The 19751-nt window shown below is 39.2% G+C and overlaps 1 protein-coding gene across 1 annotated transcript in view; it reads left to right on the top strand.

The window, feature by feature from the left end:
- GREB1L (GREB1 like retinoic acid receptor coactivator) overlaps positions 1-19751 on the top strand; it is a 148754-nt gene that overhangs the window by 60676 nt on the left and 68327 nt on the right. Inside the window, exon 2 of the mRNA XM_075142009.1 lies at positions 5807-5910. The gene's annotated coding sequence lies outside the window, so the exon portion shown is untranslated. The remainder of the gene's footprint in view (positions 1-5806; positions 5911-19751) is intronic.

Here is a 19751-nt window from a genome sequence, read left to right as displayed (position 1 = left end):
TAATAGTGGACATATAAAGCAAGAGTATATTGATTGAGTTTTACTACGCTGACAGCAGCGCTGAAGGTCCTTGTGACCCAGAAGTTTGTGACCCTTGAAATCTCCATTTTTCTTCTATTGGTAATGTATCTTTAGGTACAGAGGACTGAAAAATGCATCCTGTGTGACCTAACACATTGATTATCTACAAATGGAAAATTATTTTGGGCTTACTGCTAAAAATGTATTTGATACTAGTAAATATAAGGGATAGGCTTAAATTATATTCTTAAACAAATGTTCCCTCAGCACAAATTCACTAAGGCAACAGCTGATTCTTACAGGTATGAATAAGATCTGCTATATTTTTCTTTAAAATGCTGTTTTCAGATGCTTGGCCATTTTGCTGATGAGCTCCATCAGCTTGGATGCCAGTGAGCGGAAGTCAAAATTTTTCTTTATAAATGGTACTTGCATCCGATCGAAGGAGATGAGTGAGGAACTGGGCAGAGTTATTTCTAAAAATGGTAAATATCCAAGGTTCCTGAAAACGAGCCTGTAACACACACCAGCAGGCAGATTTTACAGCTCTGTCCAGAGCACAGAAGGAAGATAAATCATGGCCATCCCCCTCTCATTTTTGAAATGGTTCAACCCTGGGGTTTAGCTGAAGGACTTAAGGAGTTTTTGAAGTGCAAATAGACTGGTGAAGGGTAAACCTTTTCAGAGTTTCATTTAGATGGATTTTTTTTTTTCCTATGTGGATTTCTGGCACCAGCTGAGATCTGGAAGGCCACAGGATTTTTTTGTTTTTGATCAATCAAGCAAGCAGAACTTGCCGTGGGGGTGTACATTCTCTGCATACATATTGATCCTATTGTGTTTAAAAGTAGTTAATTTAATCGGGGCTTTTTGAAACCTTCCCTGGTCATTAATGGAGCTGTCATTTCAAGGTCATGTTTCAGTGTCAATTACTTAATGGTAATGACAAAAGTTACCTGTAAGTTTAATATCAATATTTCAGTTATTCTACGTTAAAATTGCATTGAATGAGAACTAATTTTACATACATGCATGTAAAAATGTTCAGTTTCAGTTGAAAAATGTTGCTTTCATTAAATGAGAGATTTTCAAAGCAGTCTGGTGTTAACTAAACACATTGACACCAACAGTTGTGTTACTATTCAGCGCTGTTCGGATCAGTACCCTTGGCCTGCCCTGTTGCATAAGGGAGTTTGACTCCAAGAACCTATTTTACACCTTGTCTCTTCTAGCAAAATGGTTGTAATGTCAGAATTTTTATTCAGGGCTCTTTCTAGTAGTTTTGACCTTTTACCTCACGCTTTGTCATGTTTAAAAGCAGCAGCATGCAGAAGATGGATTGCATATTAACTATAAACACTTCTCTCTACTGTGATAAATATTTAGAGATACAACATGTAAGGACTGCCTATATGATAAGATGCCCATTTGAGTGCAGAGTATAGATTTTAGAAGGCAGGATACAGTTTACTACTTTTTTGTCCATATCTGATGCCAAGATCTTCAAGTATTTAAGGTGAAAGCATTATATATTTTCAAGATTTTTCCTGTGAGGATGTTAACTGCAGACTTTGTTATTTGCTTCTTTGATTTGATTGGGTTGGAAGGAGCTTCAGAAAGTTATCCTGGACATGGTGACATTCAAGGTACAATAGAGTTGGTGGCGAAAATGGGATTCAGATACCATGGCAGCATGTGCCTGTAAATCTCTCAAACTCGGTTTTCTCATTGCTTTTCTTCCCGGTAGTTGCGGCATGCCTTAAGCCCTATCGCTTGCTGAGGATTGGGTTCCAGAGCGATGCGGACTGAGCAGGCTGGGATGTGAGGTGGAAAGCAGAGTCTTGCATACAACTCTTTCAATCATGTACCAATAATTATCTTCTGTAGAGTTTCCTATGTGTAAGTGTGTTCCCCAATTGAATGGGATTTTATTAAAGATTTCCGTGCCAGATGACTCCGTGGCTCAGAATGGGAGAGGAATTCTAAAGGTGGTGTGGGCTCCAGAGTTGGGATCCTCTTTCGGAAGGACCAAACTCGACTGGTTGTTAGTTTAATTTCCGTATATTGGATGTCTAAAATGCTACTGCATGGCATACTATGGGAAAATCACCTATATTAAAAAACGATGTATTTATACCTTACTTCTGTATTTACAGTGTGGTGGTTTGATGTTGGCCGTGCTATGAGAGCGCAATAGAAAGATTCCAGATCACGTAAAATCGTAACTAATCACAAATTAATAAATATGGCTAAATACAATTAATAAATAAGGCTAAAGAAGTGAATATTGTGATTTTTCCCTGACTTTACGCTAAACAGAAGACGTTTGGACCGGAAGATCTTGGTCTTTGTTTTACAACTATAGCTTTTATGTCAGTTAAACTCACATGCTGTCAATCTCATGTACTGTAATGATGGTTATTTGGGTGTTTGAAAACTGAACATGAGATGCTGTTTAAAGCTTTGCTGAGAGAGAAGGGAATTCTTTGCATCTCACTGCGGAGAAGGGATTCCCAGCATTTGTGGCGTCACTTTTGCGAGTGTGTCACTGGGAGATGCTAATATGACCTTTCCTTTGTTAAGTAAGAGATTTCTAGCACCACCCAGGACTTCTCTCTCTTCAACAAGTCCTGTTCCACTGACCGGATAGAGGATTTTGGGCATATTTCAAGTCAGCAGTTTTCGCTTCGGTCTTATTAGGCATAGAGCGCAGATCTTCGTTTAGAAACAGACATCGTTCTGTAGACGGGTATGTGGGTGGTGGCTGGAAAATCTTATCATTCTAATTTAAAATTTTTTCTAAATGGTGTGTGCTCAAATGTCAAAACACTGGGGGGCTGTTATTTGCAACTTACAGATTTATCAAACAGCCGTGACACTAAAATAATCTTACTTTGGTTACAGTATGCATTCATCAAGGGCACAGGCTTGCACGATGATTCTGAATTCCTGTAGAATTTAACTGAGCAACAGCTGGTCTGTAGGATGTGTAGATTTTAACAAGGTAATGTTTGTGTTTTGGCGAAGGACTTGTGTGACATGCTGCTGAAACTGTTCCAAAGTGCCTTCTTCCTCCATTCAAGTCGGTAGGGATCCTGAGACAGTTTTTGTGTGAAATTTCTCCACACTGTCTGCGCCTTTTGATTTTATCATAGGTAAATTCTACAAAATTCTTCCATGGGGTGTTAGGGAAAAGAAAGAAAATAAAAAGGCCATCAACACCACTAACTACATCTACAAGAGAAAGAATACTTTTTTTGGCCTTTAATTGTGTCAGATTCCTTTTCTCCGCAATTGTTTTTCTTTTTTTTTTTTTTCACTTGAGAGAGGTTTATGGTGCTGTGTCTGTCAGGATAACCCTGTCTTAGGGTTGAAGTTGTATTTCTCCCTGAGTTCCTAGAGGTGATGTTATCTTTTGTTCACTCAGCAGTATGGTCATTCCTAAGAGTATCTGTCACTTTAGGCATTGTAAGATGGATGAGTCTCAAGTGAACTGCTGGTTGAAGCAAATGGTGAAAATAAGAAAAGACAAGGGGGTTGGGGGTCTTCAGAGGGGACAGACAACAAGGAAGCACTGTTAGAAATCAAAAGTAAGCCAGGCGGTAGTGGAAGAAAGAGCCAAGATGGATCACATGTTAGCAGATCCCAGTCGTGGAAACGAAGATTGGTGGTTGATGAATTCTGAAGAGATCTTCTGCGTCTTGACAAAAATAGCGCTGATTTGTTTCCTACTTCATTTGCGAATAAGGGAGGATCAGAAGGAGGAACATCGGATGAAGAAATTGTATTTTTGTCACATTGTGTTGCAAGGTTGGGACAAATTAATGCTGCCAATAATCAGAAAAAGGGTTACTGATATTTTGTGTGTCTTAAATATTGTGTGAGAATCTGTCAGGACTGAGTGGGCACGTAACAGTATAAAACCAAAACAGCGTATTGGCAGTTTGGCTTTTGGAAAAAAACAGTAAACTTAAAATTTGTAGCCATTTGTGTTTCAGAAGGTACTTAATGTTTTTAAAAGAGGGAATATTCACTACAGTATGTCTGATTTAGCTGGCCTAATTGAATTGGACATTTTACAGAAAGAAAATGATGTAAAAAACCCACACCCCAAGAAAAACCCCAAGAAAACTCCCCCCGAGCCACTGACAAGCAAATCCATACCCCTCCCCGCTAAGCTGAGCAAAGGTCTGTGTTTGGAAAAGCAGCTGTCTAAGGGCACTTACAGCCTAGTGTGTGTCAAGGTTTGAGAAGGGTCCAGGAGGATCTTGGCTTGAAAAATTATTTTGTCACACTATTGGCATTGGTCCATAAGGGGAAGCACTGGTTGAAAGGCGAAGAAATTAAGACGATTAGAAGCTTTAAAGCTTCACAAATGGTAGAGTATCTCTCTTCTCAATGGATGTAAATAATAGATGAAAGACTGAGAGTGACAACAAAGGATCAGGGCGTTTAAGAGAATGTGTGTAGCCTGAATAGAGGTCTGTGGCCTAGGGCCAAAGGTCTTAGCTTTGAGTGTAATTAGAAGAAAATACAAAAATGTCATTACTAGCAGGTGAAATGTTCAGCACGTGTCCGAAAAATAGCAATTTCAGAGCCAGGAGCTGTTGGAATTGGATTACTGATGTTCTGCAATCATTGAAGTCTCTGCAGAGTCCTACAGTTTGGTCAGGAGCTGCGTGTTAACCTTGTTGGCCATCAGTGATGGATTCACTGTTAGCATGGCGGGGATGCACAGCGCAGGGTAGCATCAGTGGTCCCTGGCAATAGAGTTGTTTAATGTCTTTCTTCAGAACACGACAATGCTACCCAAAACTTTTCCTGAGTGAGAGGTGAGGGTTATAGCTGCTCTCTTAAATAGGCTGATTTTTAAAAATGGGAGGAGGGGGAGGAAGCTTAAATTGCTTTTATTGCAATTTTTGCTTTTATTTATATTGTTTTTAATTTTCAAACCTGGCTTTTGAATTCTAGGTGTACAGCTGAAAGAGTCGTGTTCATTCTGGTTTTGACACCAGGCCCAGGGCTGTGGTCCCAGCTTTAAGCCTAAAATCCCAGTTGTGAGCAACAGGGAAAATTCCTCTAAATCTTTTGGCAAAATACTGTCCATTTCTATTGAGAAACCAAACCAGCTTGTGTGCCTAAGAAAGACTTGTCAAAGTCCAGTCAATGATAACTTAATTTAAAGCTTTTCCTGATGTTAGTTACTGTTCTGCACAGCCCTAGGTATTTTAGGAGCAACTCTTCTTCCTGTTGCTTGCTGCACCATTATTGCCATTCTTTGGGGTATTTCAGGTGTATTCTCTTTTATAAACTGCAATTTCTATTAGAAATGTTTTCACTTAAATACCTTTATGGGATGTCAGGTAGGAGAGCAACCACCTAATTCTGACTTCATTTTGAACATTGATCACCAGTTTAGCGTAGATAACTGCTCACTTTTTAAACCAATAGTAGACTAATTACTTCTACGTTGTCATCTATTTTTTATGTTTCTGTGACAATTAGTTTTCTTATATTGACGTGCTAAGTTCCTAATATTTCATATAGCGACTTCAGTGCCAAAAATATGCAGATTCTGTGACAAGCTTGTACTTCTGGTAGAATGCAGAGAAGCAGCCATGCAGCTTCAACCAAGTATGCTTTTTGAAGTGGTCAGCCCTCCTTTCCCCACCCCGGTTCAGTTTTCACCCTAGACCAGGTTTAGATAGGCAGGTTTTGTTGGCTTGTTATAAACTATATGCTGGCATGAGTCATTCTAATTTTTTTCTTCCTTCTTATTTTTCAGGTGTTCAGGAGTTTTAAACAACTTCGCAGCAAGGCTTTACAAACTCTTAGCTGCATCCTTTAATCATGACTGCATTTCAAATAGGTTAAAAGGAATCTGAGAAGGTACCGTACTTTCCTTTCCTAATAGGCAATACATGGTATGTTTGTGTTCAGCATCTGTGCTTTCATTTCCATTGACTGCATTTTAGGAACAGTGTGGACGATTTTATTTTTGCTTCGGGCATGTACAAATGTCTAAGTTCTTCAAAAATCTTGAAATCCAGTTCATATAATTAAACAGCCTTCACCAAAGAGGGCTTCCATTTTTTTCTTATATATCCACAATGAGGTCAACTTCATTATTTAATGACAGTTCTTTTGAAGCTGTAACAATTTTCCTGTGCTGTTTTACTTAGAAGCACTGCAAATACCTCAGCAACTAGCTAAATATATGTTTTCTGCACTTGGAGGGTGGATGTTTGTTTGTTTGTTTGTCCTCTCAAAGGGTTTAAAACAAATGGGAAGAAGAATGCAGATCTTTGTAATGATGGGGATAGATTTGTGCTTCCAACTGAGATTCTCACACTTCTTTTTTTTCTGACTTCTTAAAGGGGGGAGGCTTCTCTCAGTATACAATATTGGGCTCGCATAGTTTCTTGTTGCATTTAAATAGCCAGCGTACCCAGAAGGCTGAAGATCTATTCCTGCTTTATGACCTGTTGTATCCCTGGGGCAAGGGCAGCGCTGAGCACAGCAAGGGGGTCATGGCCACAGCCCACGTTATGAGCAGTGCTGGCGGGTTCCCAAAACCTGTCTGCAGGAACGTTTTGCTTGGCAACATCTGGAACATGGTAGAAGTCTGAAAGAGGGGGGAACCTCTAGGATTTTGCTTCGCCAGGTGCTAGGAGGAAGCAACATTAGCCTTTTTGATGGGGGAGAGGCAGATTCTGTGGCCCTGAAGTTAGGCTAAACAATTGCGGAGGTCAAAGGACAGCTGAGTGCGGTCAATGAGACACCCTGGGGTGTATTTTGTTACTTAGTAAAAGGAGCAGCATCCTAAAACCCTAAAGGATTCTCTTGAAAATCTGTGTTGTGAAAAGGTTTTATGAGTCTGATGGCAAAAAGTGCTGATTTAGCTAAGGAATGCTTGCTTTTGTCTAAATGAAAGGCTAATCCTTACCAAACGTTGGCAGCTATTATAGTGCAGTCAATGCAGGTCTGAAAGGACAGTTAGAGTAGAAGTGTAATTTGGGATCCCAAATGTTTATCATTTTAATGGTTCTGTAACTGAAAAGATTTCTGAACTTTCACCTTTGATCCTAAAATTTATATAATGAGCAAAATATTTGAAAAAGTAAAAACCTTCATTATAAATTAAAAAACTTTGTTCCTTAAGGAGCTGCGCCTGCCCAGTTCCACTATATCCCCTGACGAATTTGCTTTAGATTATCAGGACACTGCCTAGTTTAAACTATAATTTCTTTCAATCTGCTAACACTTATTAATTGGTTGAAAAAAATGTGGGTTTTTTCTGGTCTTGAGCAGTTTTTGCTGTTCTTGTTTCAATGCTCACAAAATAAAATTAAAGAATAATTTTTGAGTAATTAATTCCTATGATTTGATTAGCATTATCTTTCTTTAAGGCAACAGCTTATTAACACTTAACATTTGTCATAGAAACAGATAAGAAATCAATGTCAGAGCCAAGACCTTGTAAATAACCCAAAAGGAAATGTAATAATGGCTGTCTCCACCAGAGAGGTGGTGGGGGAAGGACCAGGCATGTGGCAGAAAAGGTTCAGTGCTTTTTGTTTTCCTTTGGAAGGGGGGGCTGCTGCAAGACACAACCCGGGGCCTCCGACTCTTTGGCCCTACTGTCTTACATAAACACTCATTGTCGACTTAGGAGGAAAAAGATACTCGGGAGCCAGCGGTGGTGGCATTTTTATAGTGACTAACCTGGTGTTTCATCGTGATCTTTAGAAGAATACCATAAGAAGAGTGAAAAAGAATGAATTGCATAATTTTCAAGGGGAAAAAAATGAGCAGAGAAGTTGAGAAGTAATTTTTTTTTTTTTTGAAAGAAACGTGCTTGCAAAATACAGCTCTCCAAAGAGCTTAATTTTTAAACTCTTTAGAAGTACTCTATACAGATGCTTAGCATTGATTTATGTCAAGGTTAAGGCACCTTTAAACAAATAAAGTTGGGTATGGATAAACTTACTAAAATACAAATCACCTATTAAACACAGAAGATGTTTGTATAGCATTCAGGTTGCTACAAAACTGACACGTCTTGAAATTCTCCTGATAACCCCTTCTAAACTCATCAGGAAATGATAGCATGTGTGTTTGAGGGGTACACAAGGGAGTGGCCACGTGGGATAGAGATGGAAGGTCAGGCCTTAACTTTGACTTTCTAGGCTTCAGCTTCGTGCTTTTACAATAAGGCAATAACAAATGAAGAAAGGATTAAGGTGATTTATTTATCAATGAGATTGGACTGGCTTTTGCTGTAGGAACTCGATGAGATGTCTGAGTCTGTTTTCAGCTTTATCCCTATAAACAATGAATATCACATTTTACACATATCTATATGGAATTAAGGGCTATATAAGATAAACTGTATAATAAAACTGCTTAGGGAAATACATATTTGAGCTATAATGCTTAATTTTGTTTGTAACCCTAGAATTTAATTACTCAAAGTATGTAAAATGGAGGTATATGGATTATTAAGATTTTTTCTCATCTACTGGAGAAAAGTGTTCTGTGTCTATAAAGTATTTAGTAGGCGTTTTTTTTTCAAGTGGATTTTAGTCCACAGTGAGAATTTTATACATAATATTTATATTCTACTGTGGCAGCAGTCACAGAAAAATATTATGAGCACTAATTTCTTGAGTGTCAGTGTTTACTGGAAGTTTTATATGCATGCCTTCAAGAATGCATAGAACTTGTGAATTTTCTGTGTTATTGAATCACTAAGCCATAATAGCAGCTTTGGGAATCAAGATTGCCTCTGCTAGCATGTTTATGTTGCCGGTAGATTAAGTCTGGCCTGTAAACATCATTAAGACTTTCCCTTTTGGGAGGAAAACAAGTAGAGAAGCACATTTAATGTCTCCAACAAATAATGGTGTGTTTTATTATAATTTTTTCTTCTTCCAAGACATAAAGACTCCATACACAATTTATCGTAGTGAATGATGAGTTGCATCACAGAACAAATATAAGCATTAGAAATAGAAAATTGTTTTCTTCTCCTATTAAGTGTTAATAGTATGTAATTTTGAATTTTTGCATTTCTGTCTTAAGTAAAGATAAAGGTTTTTCTTTGCCAGACCTAAATGACATTATAAAAATGGACATTTATCCCACAAATACTTACTGGTATTCCCAAGTATTTAGAAAAGGTAGCTTGCATGTCAAAGCTTTTCTCTTTAGGTGTATCTCTGGATGTGATGTTAATGTTTTGTTCTGTCGATTGCCCGTTTGTTGCAAATTTCATCTTAACTGAAATCTGGGATGTTGCAGAAGGCCCAGTAGTGGTGTGCATCTTTGATCTCAAACAGGCGTTGCCTCTGGTAATTTCAGAGATTCTGGACAGACCTTTGTTTATTTTACAGAAGAATTTGTGGTATTCTGGGGAGGGGAGAAAGTAGAGTCAGTTTTGACACATGACGAACACATGTTGCGTAAAAAAAGGAAAAGGAAGAACTCTACAAAGCACTCTGCACTTTGAAGTTCATTTCCACTAAAAATCAATACAAGAAATTTATTGGTTTTTTAACTAGAAATTCTATGAGTAATTTAGACACTTTTTCCCAGCAGCAGAGAAGTTGCAAAAAATGTCCACACGATATTAAACTTGACATTACTTGTAGGTTTAAGCTGATTGCTATGGTTTTGACCTATGCAGGATTTTCTTGTCCGTTCAGTGCATTGCTTTTTGCATAGAAATAGCCATGAAGGAAGCTGGCTTTTCTGGGGTTTTTGCCTCTGCATCACAGGCTACAAGTGACTGCAGAAGAACGATGTTAGATATGCCTAGATCTAGAGACTGCATGGGAGCTTCAGATAAGAAAAGATTTGTTTGTTCCTTTCTAAAACATATTCCGAGTTCAGATGAGAGAAACATGATCATTTTGACCTGTTCGAAAATGGTATTTTCAGAAGAGCTGCACAGGAATGTGCTCTGAGTAGACTTTATAAACATTTTGACATAACCTCTCTGCAAAAGAAGAGGGGCTTGTTTCCACCTTTGGTGGCTCCTTTTTAGGGATGATGGTTTCCAAGCCTTGTAAAAAACAAGACCTCTTTTTCAGACTTGTCTTGTTTTCAGACAGGGCTCTAGGGAGGAAAACAGTCATTTTTTGGAGTTGAGGAACCAACAACCCACCTAACCTTCTTCTATCCAGGTGTGTTACTGAAGGCAAGTTTGATTACTTAAGCCTTTCTTCATTACTCCTTGATTTAATTTTACTTTTTAATCTAGAAATCTGTGTTAGGGATTTGTTTAATAATCTTCCTGGAGAGGGAAAGGAACAAAACTTGATGATGCTTTTGGCAGGATTATGCACTTTACAGATGAAGGAGATGTGGGAAATGCCCCACGTGAGGCTCTTGGGTGCAGGGTGTTCTCCTTTGTACAGTGTCACAGACATGCTCTGGCTGCAGAGACTGTCTCTTTTTTTAGGTGGTAACCCTGAACTTACTTTCAGGCTGCATATTTGAAGAATTGCCACGCTACATCTCCAACTCTGCCAGCTTCAGGGGGGAAAAAAGGATTGCTAACAGCAAAAGAAAGGTTGAAGTTTACAAAGTCCTACTCCAGTGCTTCATTTTAGTCTGTTATAGCTGTCACAAACCAGAACATGCACCAGATAGGATGAATACTGTGGAAAAAGAAAATACTGAGTGGATGTCCTGAAGAATTGTGTCATCTCTGTTTGGAAAGTTTTCAAAGCCAATGTAATCTGTATTACCATTATGCCTATTAGAATCATAGAATAGTTTGGATTGGAAGGGACCTTTAAAGGCCATCTAGTCCAAGCCCTCTGCCGTGGGCAGGGACATCTTCAACTAGATCAGGTTGCTCAGAGCCCCGTCCAACCTGGCCTTGAATGTTTCCAGGGATGGGGCATCTACCACCTCTCTGGGCAACCTCTGCCAGTGTTTCACCACCCTCACTGTAAAAAATTTCTGCCTTATATCTTGTCTAAATCTACCCTCTTTTAGTTTAAAACCATTCCCCCTTGTCCTGTCGCTACAGGCCCTGCTAAAAAGTCTGTCCCCATCTTTCTTATAAGCCCCCTTTAAGTACTGAAAGGCTGCAATAAGGTCTCCCCGAAACCTTCTCTTCTCCAGGCTGAACAACCCCAACTCTCTCAGCCTTTCTTCATAGGAGAGGCGTTCCATCCCCCTGATCATTTTTGTGGCCCTCCTCTGGACCCACTCCAACAGGTCCATGTCTTTCTTGTGCTGAGGGCTTCAGAGCTGGACGCAGGACTCCAGGTGGGGTCTCACCAGAGCAGAGTAGAGGGGCAGAATCATCTCCTTCGACCTGCTGGCCACGCTGCTTTTGATGCAGCCCAGGATACGGTTGGCCTTTCGGGCCTCGAGTGCACATTGCTGGTTCATGTCCAGCTTTTCATCCACCAGTACCCCCAAGTCCTTCTCGGCAGGGCTGCTCTCAATCCCTTCATCCCCCAGCCTGTATTGATACTGGGAGTTGCCCCGACCCAGGTGCAGGACCTTGCACTGGCCTTGTTGAACCTCATGAGGTTCACACGGGCCCACTTCTCGAGCTTGTGCAAGACCCTCTGGATGGCATCCCGTCCCTCAGGCATGTCGACCGCACCACTCAGCTTGGTGTTGTCTGCAAACTTGCTGAGGGTGCACTCGATCCCACTGTCTATGTCATTGATGAAGATACTAAACAGTACCAGTCCCAATATGGATCCCTGCGGGACACCACTCGTCACTGCTCTCCATCTGGACATTGAGCCATTGACCACTACCCTCTGGATGCGACCATCCAACCAATTCCTCACCCACCGGACAGTCCATCCATCAAATCCATATCTTTCCAGTTTAGAGAGAAGGGTGTTGTGGGGGACCGTGTCAAAGGCCTTACAGGGGTCCAGATAGACGACATCTGTAGCTCTTCCCACGTCCACTGATGTAGTCACTCCATCATAGAAGGCCACTAGGTTGGTCAGGCAGGACTTGCCCTTGGTGAAGCCGTGCTGGCTGTCTCGAATCACCTGCCTGTCCTCCATGTGCCTTAGCATAGCTTCCAGGGGGATCCGTTCCATATCTTCCCAGGCACAGAGGTGAGACTATCTTTCTTACTCAGAAAGATATTTTTTTAGTAGTGTCAGTTAGTATGTGTTGTTAGAATTAAGAATTTTCAGAACAAGTAATGTCTCTGCAAGATGAATAGCAATTAGTTTATATTGCTTGGCAATAAAAATTTCTTTGTCTCCCTTCCTTAGTAGCACTTGCACATGAGAAAATTTCTAAAAAAAAAAAAAAAAAGACAGAAAAGAGCATGGGGAAAAACACTTTTACTGCAGATGTAGATACCTAGGCTGATTTTTATTAAGGATTTTTCTGTTTAATGCTTGTACTATACAATCTGATGTTGAGATGTGTCTGAATGGATTACATTTTAGCTTCTATTTTCTGTATCTTAGTAGTGAATTTTTATGCTGCTTTTCTATCAAATAGTGTCATCTTGGTTAGCAGTCTTAAAAAATGTCAAGCAATGTGTATGCATAAGTTCCTATACAAACGGTAGCTTGTGCATACAATAAATAAATAGCATAAGCTATGATGTTTAAAACTTAGATTTTTGCAGCCTAGTGGCCTAAGGATTTGCAATAATTTACATACATGGTTTGCTAAGCCATAGTCCACAGTCCTACTCCATAGTCCTGTTGAAGACAATAAAACAACACCAGGCAGGTGAATATGTACTTACAGGATTGAGGTCTGATCATGAGAAGTGGTGTAGAGAGGATGTGCAGGAAAAAAATGAGTGAGAATTACAAACAAGTTGAGCAAACTCAATGATTGGAAACGACATTAATATCGTTAGCTTCATATGGTGGTCTTCGTTAGTCCAGTTGTGTTGAAGAGTTGATCACAAACTTTATTGATAAGGCATTCAAAGGATGCTTGGGACTGTAGGTGTAGTGCTCAGCTTCTATGTAAGCAGGCCACATATGCTTAATAGATCATCATCCCTTTCGTTTTCACGAGTAGTGCAAGTTGAGATGCCATTATTAATGCTCCTTTTTATGTCATTATATGGCTCTTTTGAAACACTGGTAATTTTCACTTTCTCAGGATAGAAGCAACCCCTCAGGGGAAAAAATTACATAGTGCATGACAGTAAGCAATTGGTGATAGTTATCAGCATTAAAATTGTTGACAAATATGGACTTGTGTTTCGTATTTAGAAAGATGTAAAAATAAAAAGACTGTTCACTGAGCTTCCCAGTCATGGAAATTAAAGAAGTCCACATACAATTTTTTTTAAATGGTGTGATATTAGACAGTGTTCCATTGAAATAAACATTAACTCTCCAGCTTTACAGCTTTAAATTAATTAACTGATGCATTTGAGAAGATACAGTTTACATTATAGATTATTTTAAACTATATAAACACATTTTATGTCTCTAATAGTTCTGAATAGTTGTTTTAATTAGTAATTACTAAATATAGTTGTTAGCTAATAACTTACAATAAGATCTGTATATTACTAGCAGAATAGGTATTGTCAGTGAATGACTGTACACTTAGGTATATGAAAAGTATATAAAAATAACAATGTTTCAATAACAATCTGTTAGGTTTGGGAACAGGTACCAATTTTGCACACATGATTTGGGGAACAAATTTGGACTCGGAAAAACATTTCAGTAAGCAGCAAAATGCTACATGCAGTTACAGTTATTTAAATAGTTATTACATTAATTACTTAGATACTACATTAGTTTTATCTTCTGTGTTATTAGCGGTGGTAGCTGAAAGGATTCAAACATGTAAATAGTCTGATTGTGCTAACACACTAAGTTGTTAGGAGAATAAATCGTAATTCATGTCTGCAACTGATTGCAAAATCAAAATTACACAGCAAAAATATGCCTTGATCTTAGAGCTGGGATCAAGCACCATTACTGATTTGGTTGTATTGCACGGGCATTAATAATGTGGTTAATAGTCCTATTGATTTAGTGGAGAGAACATAAATGGGGAAAGCTATGTATGAGCATGCTTATTTTAAGGAAGCAGGCTGAGATTTTCAAAAGTGCTCCTTAGTGATTTGTTTGTGCTGCCTCTGCAATGAATGTGTGAGCATCCAAGTGTGAGCACATACGCCTTCTAAAATAATGAAGTCTTTTAACATTACCAAAACTTCAAAAGGTAGGTTTGTAGGGTGATAACCTTTTTTCACCTGAAGGTTTTTCTGTTGAAAGAAAAGAGAAAATGTGCCTCTTCTGTTGAAGGTCCATAGAAATGTTCCATTCCCTATGTACATTGTGAAAGATCCCAGTAGCATAAAAGGATTTGCTCCACCTTCTGCAAATTAATTTTAAAAACCCTAGAAAATCTTCACAGTAACTTATCTACTAATTTTGTAACATCATTTAAAAGGGCTCTAAAGGCCTTGCAGTCAGAATAGGTTAAATCAACATAATTAACTCCTGAAAGCTTCTATATTATGAAGGATATAGACCTATTGATGTAAAGTTCATACTCCACTATATAATGTTCTCATTCTCGGTTATATACTACTGAGCATTTCTTTTTTTATTACTGACAACTACATTTTTATTAACTCTTCTACTCTTTTATAGCCTTTATGGTCAAATTTGTTGTCATTTGACTTCCTGTCATTTTCCACAACCCTGTATCATCGATCTTTCCATGAAACACCAGGGGATGCAATGGGAGAAGACTAAAAAGGATATATTTTTTTCTTAATATTATGAACACAAAATATGGTTTATTTATGGTTTCTAATTAAGTTCCTTTTTCCACAGTAGGAAGGCAGAGGAGGAATAATTAGGAAAATGATATATTTGCAAAAGCTTGGGGGTGAGGAGAGTGTTGTGTGACAGATGTGTGTGGGTGGATGAGAGTGCAAAAGACACAGTAAAAATGTACGAGTGCATGCAAGTGCTAACAGAACATATAGTGCCTATTTGTATATGAGCATTTGCGTGCGTAAGCAGTCTTTGCACAAAAGCCGTGCATTTACAACAGATGTCAAAAGATGTTCTGTGATTCCAAGCACCCCGCCAAATGGTTATCAGCTACTGTTTTACTCCATTAATGTTCAAGTCTCTTTATAGTACTTTTTCATGTAGTTTTCCATATTCAGGCAGGCATATATTGCCTTAAATGCTTCTAGCATAGCATCGTTTATTCACAGAAACTAGTCCTCCATAATTTTTGCATATTGTGGAGTGACTGTAGGTGAATTCAATAAATTAAGTAGTGAGATGAGTTGTTTTCTTTCATCTGCTTGTTGCATCTGTTTACTGAGGAAATGGCATCAAATGAAATTTGGCACATCCTTAATCCTTAAATCATCTCGGTCTTCACTAGAGGAATGTGTTGAGCATCCCCAGTGCACCGACTGCACCAATTTTTCTCTCGCTATGCCGTAGGAGTTCAGCCTACCTGGAATGCGACATTTCTTTTCTGAGTGGGAGCCATAACCTAGAGAAAAGTAAAGCCAGTGCGAAGTCTGTACAGTTCTTGTCACAAAGCTTCATGTGCAGAAATTTTGCAAAATGACTTCTGGCTCCAGTTTGGGGATAAGAAGAACTGATTGTCGTTGGGTTTATGTAGTTTGATTCTAACTACACAGACTTAACTCTGAAACAGTATTGTAAAACTTCAGAATTATAAAATATTACATCTAAAGATTCTGGGAGAGTTTTATCAGAACATTTGAAAGATGAAGAAAAATGCAAGATGTTAGGCAATAAACGCAAGTGCTGAACTTAAAATTACTGAACTACAATTTTGTAAATCTTGACTTGAGCTTAACTTGCATTGGCTTCTGTAACATTGCACTTCGCAATAGATTCTATGTTTGATTGCAGTTGTAAACCCCTCTTTATGTGTACAGCTGAGTAAATAATGCTGTTAAAAGGAACTAAAGAGACATTTCAAATTTTAAGTAAAAGAGATGAGATGGAGTTTCAGTTTCTATTTCTTGGTGGTTTTCCTTTTTGAGCGTCAGTGTTACATCACTGTTGAAGTGTAAACTCTCAAATCACTGAATTTTTAAAAACGCAATTCAGACTTAATTTTTGCTGTATTTGGGGGTGATTTGAAGTTGACGGCTTCATGCGTGTAAGTTCAACTTACTAACACCATCCTGAATTCAGGTGTGAATTTTACCTTTAGTATGTTTATTGTTTTGTGAACTGTGCCTGAAGACTATGAGGATAGTCTTGGGGTGGAAGGGATGGAGCAGTAAGGGCATAGCAGTGTCCATATTAGCACCACTTGTGATTTGCTTTTTGTTTCACGTTTGTTTCACAGCTGCCCTGTTCCACCATCCTGCATGTAGCTCTGTTGTGTATCCATTTGTCTGTCTCTGTCCAAGGAATTGTCCAAATTTATCTGGACAAATGTCCAAATTTATTGGGTAATCTGATGCACTACTCCAAGTACAGATACTACTAATTGAGCAATAGGAGGAAGAACCTTGTCAGGAAAAAAATAGGCGTTCTTGATCTTTCCCATTCCTCTTACACAGTAGTGGCAGCATCAGACTGAAAGACTAGATTCTAAATGGTATTGGATACTATCAATATTTTCTTCAAAATAAAATTAAAAGTGAAAGGAAACTCCACTGTAAACAGAGTCAATACAAACTAATCATTCATTTTTCCTGAAAGAGTTTGTGAATGAATTATTTGTCTGTTACTTGCTCTGTAAGATCGTAAACTCTTTTACAGTTGAGTTTGAATATCCCTAACCAAGACAAAAGCAGGGTGAGGATCTCGGGATCTTGAAAGGCCTGTGGGGGGAAAAAAGGATCTTGCAAAGGTTATGAGATAAGGGGTCTGTTCATGAGACTACTCTGCCTTGCACTCTTGTATTGAGTCACACAAAAGTCTTTCCCCACTGAATGCTACGGTTAATGCTGGGTATATACTTTTGACTTCGAAATCTACGCTTTTAATTAGCGTATATATTTGTTATTGTTGTTATTAACTGTCATCCTTTCTGCTGTATGCATATTCACGATACATCCTAATGATGCTCTAATGGGAAAAAGTAGTACTCCCAGCACATCAATAAGAATGATGTAAATAATAGAAAATGCTAGCTGTACCTGAAACAACCAGTTCCCAAACAATTCTACAGCATAAATAGATGCCTGGTCTCTCTTTGACTAAGATAACCCTCTGAGATACAGCAACTGTGCTGGGCCTGGTAGTGCCTTTGTGAAGGAACTTGCTTTCTTTTCCTTTGAAGAGAAACTTTCCTGTGGGGTTAGGCCAGATCAGAAGCCAGATTATGTGTTTTGGAGAACACAATTACATCATTAGGTTAAACACAAAGTAAGGACTTGATAGAGCCGACTTAATGGAGGGTGTTTGCATCAGATTCATCATTCGCTATCAGGTAATTGTGAAATTGCTTTAAGCCATAACAACAACACTCACCCCCTCCCTCATCCTCCAGTTCAGTTCCTCTCCTTTAAAGTCTCTGGGGTCATGACCCACCTGGAGGCCAAATATGTGGTATCTGGTGTACTGAATGATCTGATTATATTTTTACTAGCAGAGCCTTCAACTCAATGTGCAGTTCTACTCCAAAGAGCTATTGGGTAACAATCCACTTTCCAGAGGTTACTTTTTTTTGGTATGTGAAGGACCATAGTCACCTATTTTTCTAACTAAAAGTGGGTAGAGTTTTCTGTACTTAAACACTGCAAGTCTTCTGGAGCAGTAAAGAAGCTGGGCTCTGGTTCTTCTTGAAGATTCAGTGTATTGTTTCTGCACAGATCTTTTGAAATCTGGATGACAGCATAGGACAAGATTATTTGATTGAACTGACAAGACTTTCTTGCAAGTTCAGCTTCCGGAGTTGAAAGAGTCATCAGAATTTCCCTGGGTCCTTCACCGCACAGTTAAGCGATGCGGAGCTAAACTCAATCATCGCTGAAATTTTCTTTATGTTACTTCCATTTCTGTCTGCCTTGATTGGAAGCTCCCGTCAATTGTAGTTTTGTTTTCTGTAATGAATGCCCATATTTACTTTTTTATTAAAAATATAGCATTAATACTTACTCACCTGTGGTCAGGTTAGTGGAATTTCATGATTGCCTTGTTCATGTCTCTTTGTAAGGACCGAGATTGAGATGTGAGGGCTGCCTTCCAGCTCTGTTGTTAAGGCAGCTCTCAAACTCCAGCAAATCTCACAGTTAATCCTCCAGTTCAGTGATGGGCCACTGCAAAGAAGACTTGAAGTAGGCTTAGGAAATCTGCTTTGAAGAAGCATAGCAGCAGTGGAGATGTGTTGGGTAGTAATCATGATGCCTTGGTATCTGGATCTTTGCAGAGAAGTACCCTGAGAGTGATAGAGCCTGGAGGTGCAGGTAATCTGAATTTTTCTCCTTTTATTTCATGTTTTGCTGCACATTTCATTTTGAAATTATTCCGTTTTAATTGTGTCTTCTGGTCTCTTTATAGTAAGTTTTAAGGACATGAAATAAAAATTGTCTGTCTGAGTAGAGTGGCAAAGTTGGTGAGGTAAAGCGGGGAAGCCTGGAGAGTGGCTGTTGTCAAACTGAACCTTCTGCCTTGGCAGGGTGGTGGGGGAGGAGAATGTATAGCAGCAAATTTTAATATACATATATACTCTGCATAATGCAGATATTAATATCCTGCAAAGTCCAATCCAAAACAGAACTCAAAAAGTTGCTAAGAGAAGAAGGCAACTTATGAATTACACTGGTATCCAGTGGTGCAGGTAAAAGGAAAGGTGAGGTTTGGAATACTGTATTACAGATGTACAAATTGCTCGTTGCTGGGAATCTGCTGAGCTAGCTGCGGTTAGTGTGTATGTCGATATGGAAGGAATTATTCACTCCCAAATCAAACCTCCTGCCCATTAGAAACCTCTCAGTACACCCAAGTAAGCTCTGGCGTAGTCGGTGCAGTATGGCTGGGTACAGGACGGTGAGTGTGAGGGTGAGCACTGAGGTATCAGTGTTGACAGGAGGAAAACAGGCCTGTGAGATTGGGAAGGAACTCCTCAGTCAAGTCCAGCTCCGTTTTCTCTCAGGCACTGTGTCAGGTATTCTCAGTTGCACTCAGCCTGGGACTGTCTTTCCCACATCCCCCTGAGCTCACTGACGCTACATCAGATGTGCAGAATTTTAGGGAACACTTAATTTCACTCTAGAAAGCAACAAGGGTTTTTTTGTTTATTTGTTTTATTTTTACCAAATGGCCTCATATAGGAATGTAGGATAGACATATTATTTGGATAACTTTTTTTAACAATGAGCATTAATTTAGTTACATTAAATCATTGGTTTTGGTCACATTTAAATGCAGATATGGCAGATACATGTCTTAACAACAGAAATGTTTTTTTCCTCTTTTATCCTTCCCTTCAAATTCCACCAACTTATTTTTCCTCCAGACTCTTTGCTGCCTCCTGAGCCCCGCTCCGCCACGCATTCAACGCAGGCTGTGCTCCTGCAGCCTCCTCTGCCGCTGCTGTGGTGGGCTCGCTGTGAGCTGCCTCCCATTTACATTGGGAGGAGGAAAACGAAGCGCTTCCTAACTGCACTAGGCGTTTAGGGGTAGAATCAAAAGCAGAAACACTAAGGCATTAATACCTTGAATTGGTGCTCCTGGCTTTTGGGCAGGCTGGATCAGGATGGCACAACCCCAACCAGCCAGCAGCTC

The sequence above is a fragment of the Calonectris borealis genome, chromosome 2 (genome assembly GCF_964195595.1).
Source record: "Calonectris borealis chromosome 2, bCalBor7.hap1.2, whole genome shotgun sequence".
NCBI classification, from domain to species: Eukaryota; Metazoa; Chordata; class Aves; order Procellariiformes; family Procellariidae; genus Calonectris; species Calonectris borealis.
The sequence above is the reverse complement of the archived record's forward strand: the minus strand, read 5'-3'. Positions and strand labels throughout refer to the sequence as shown.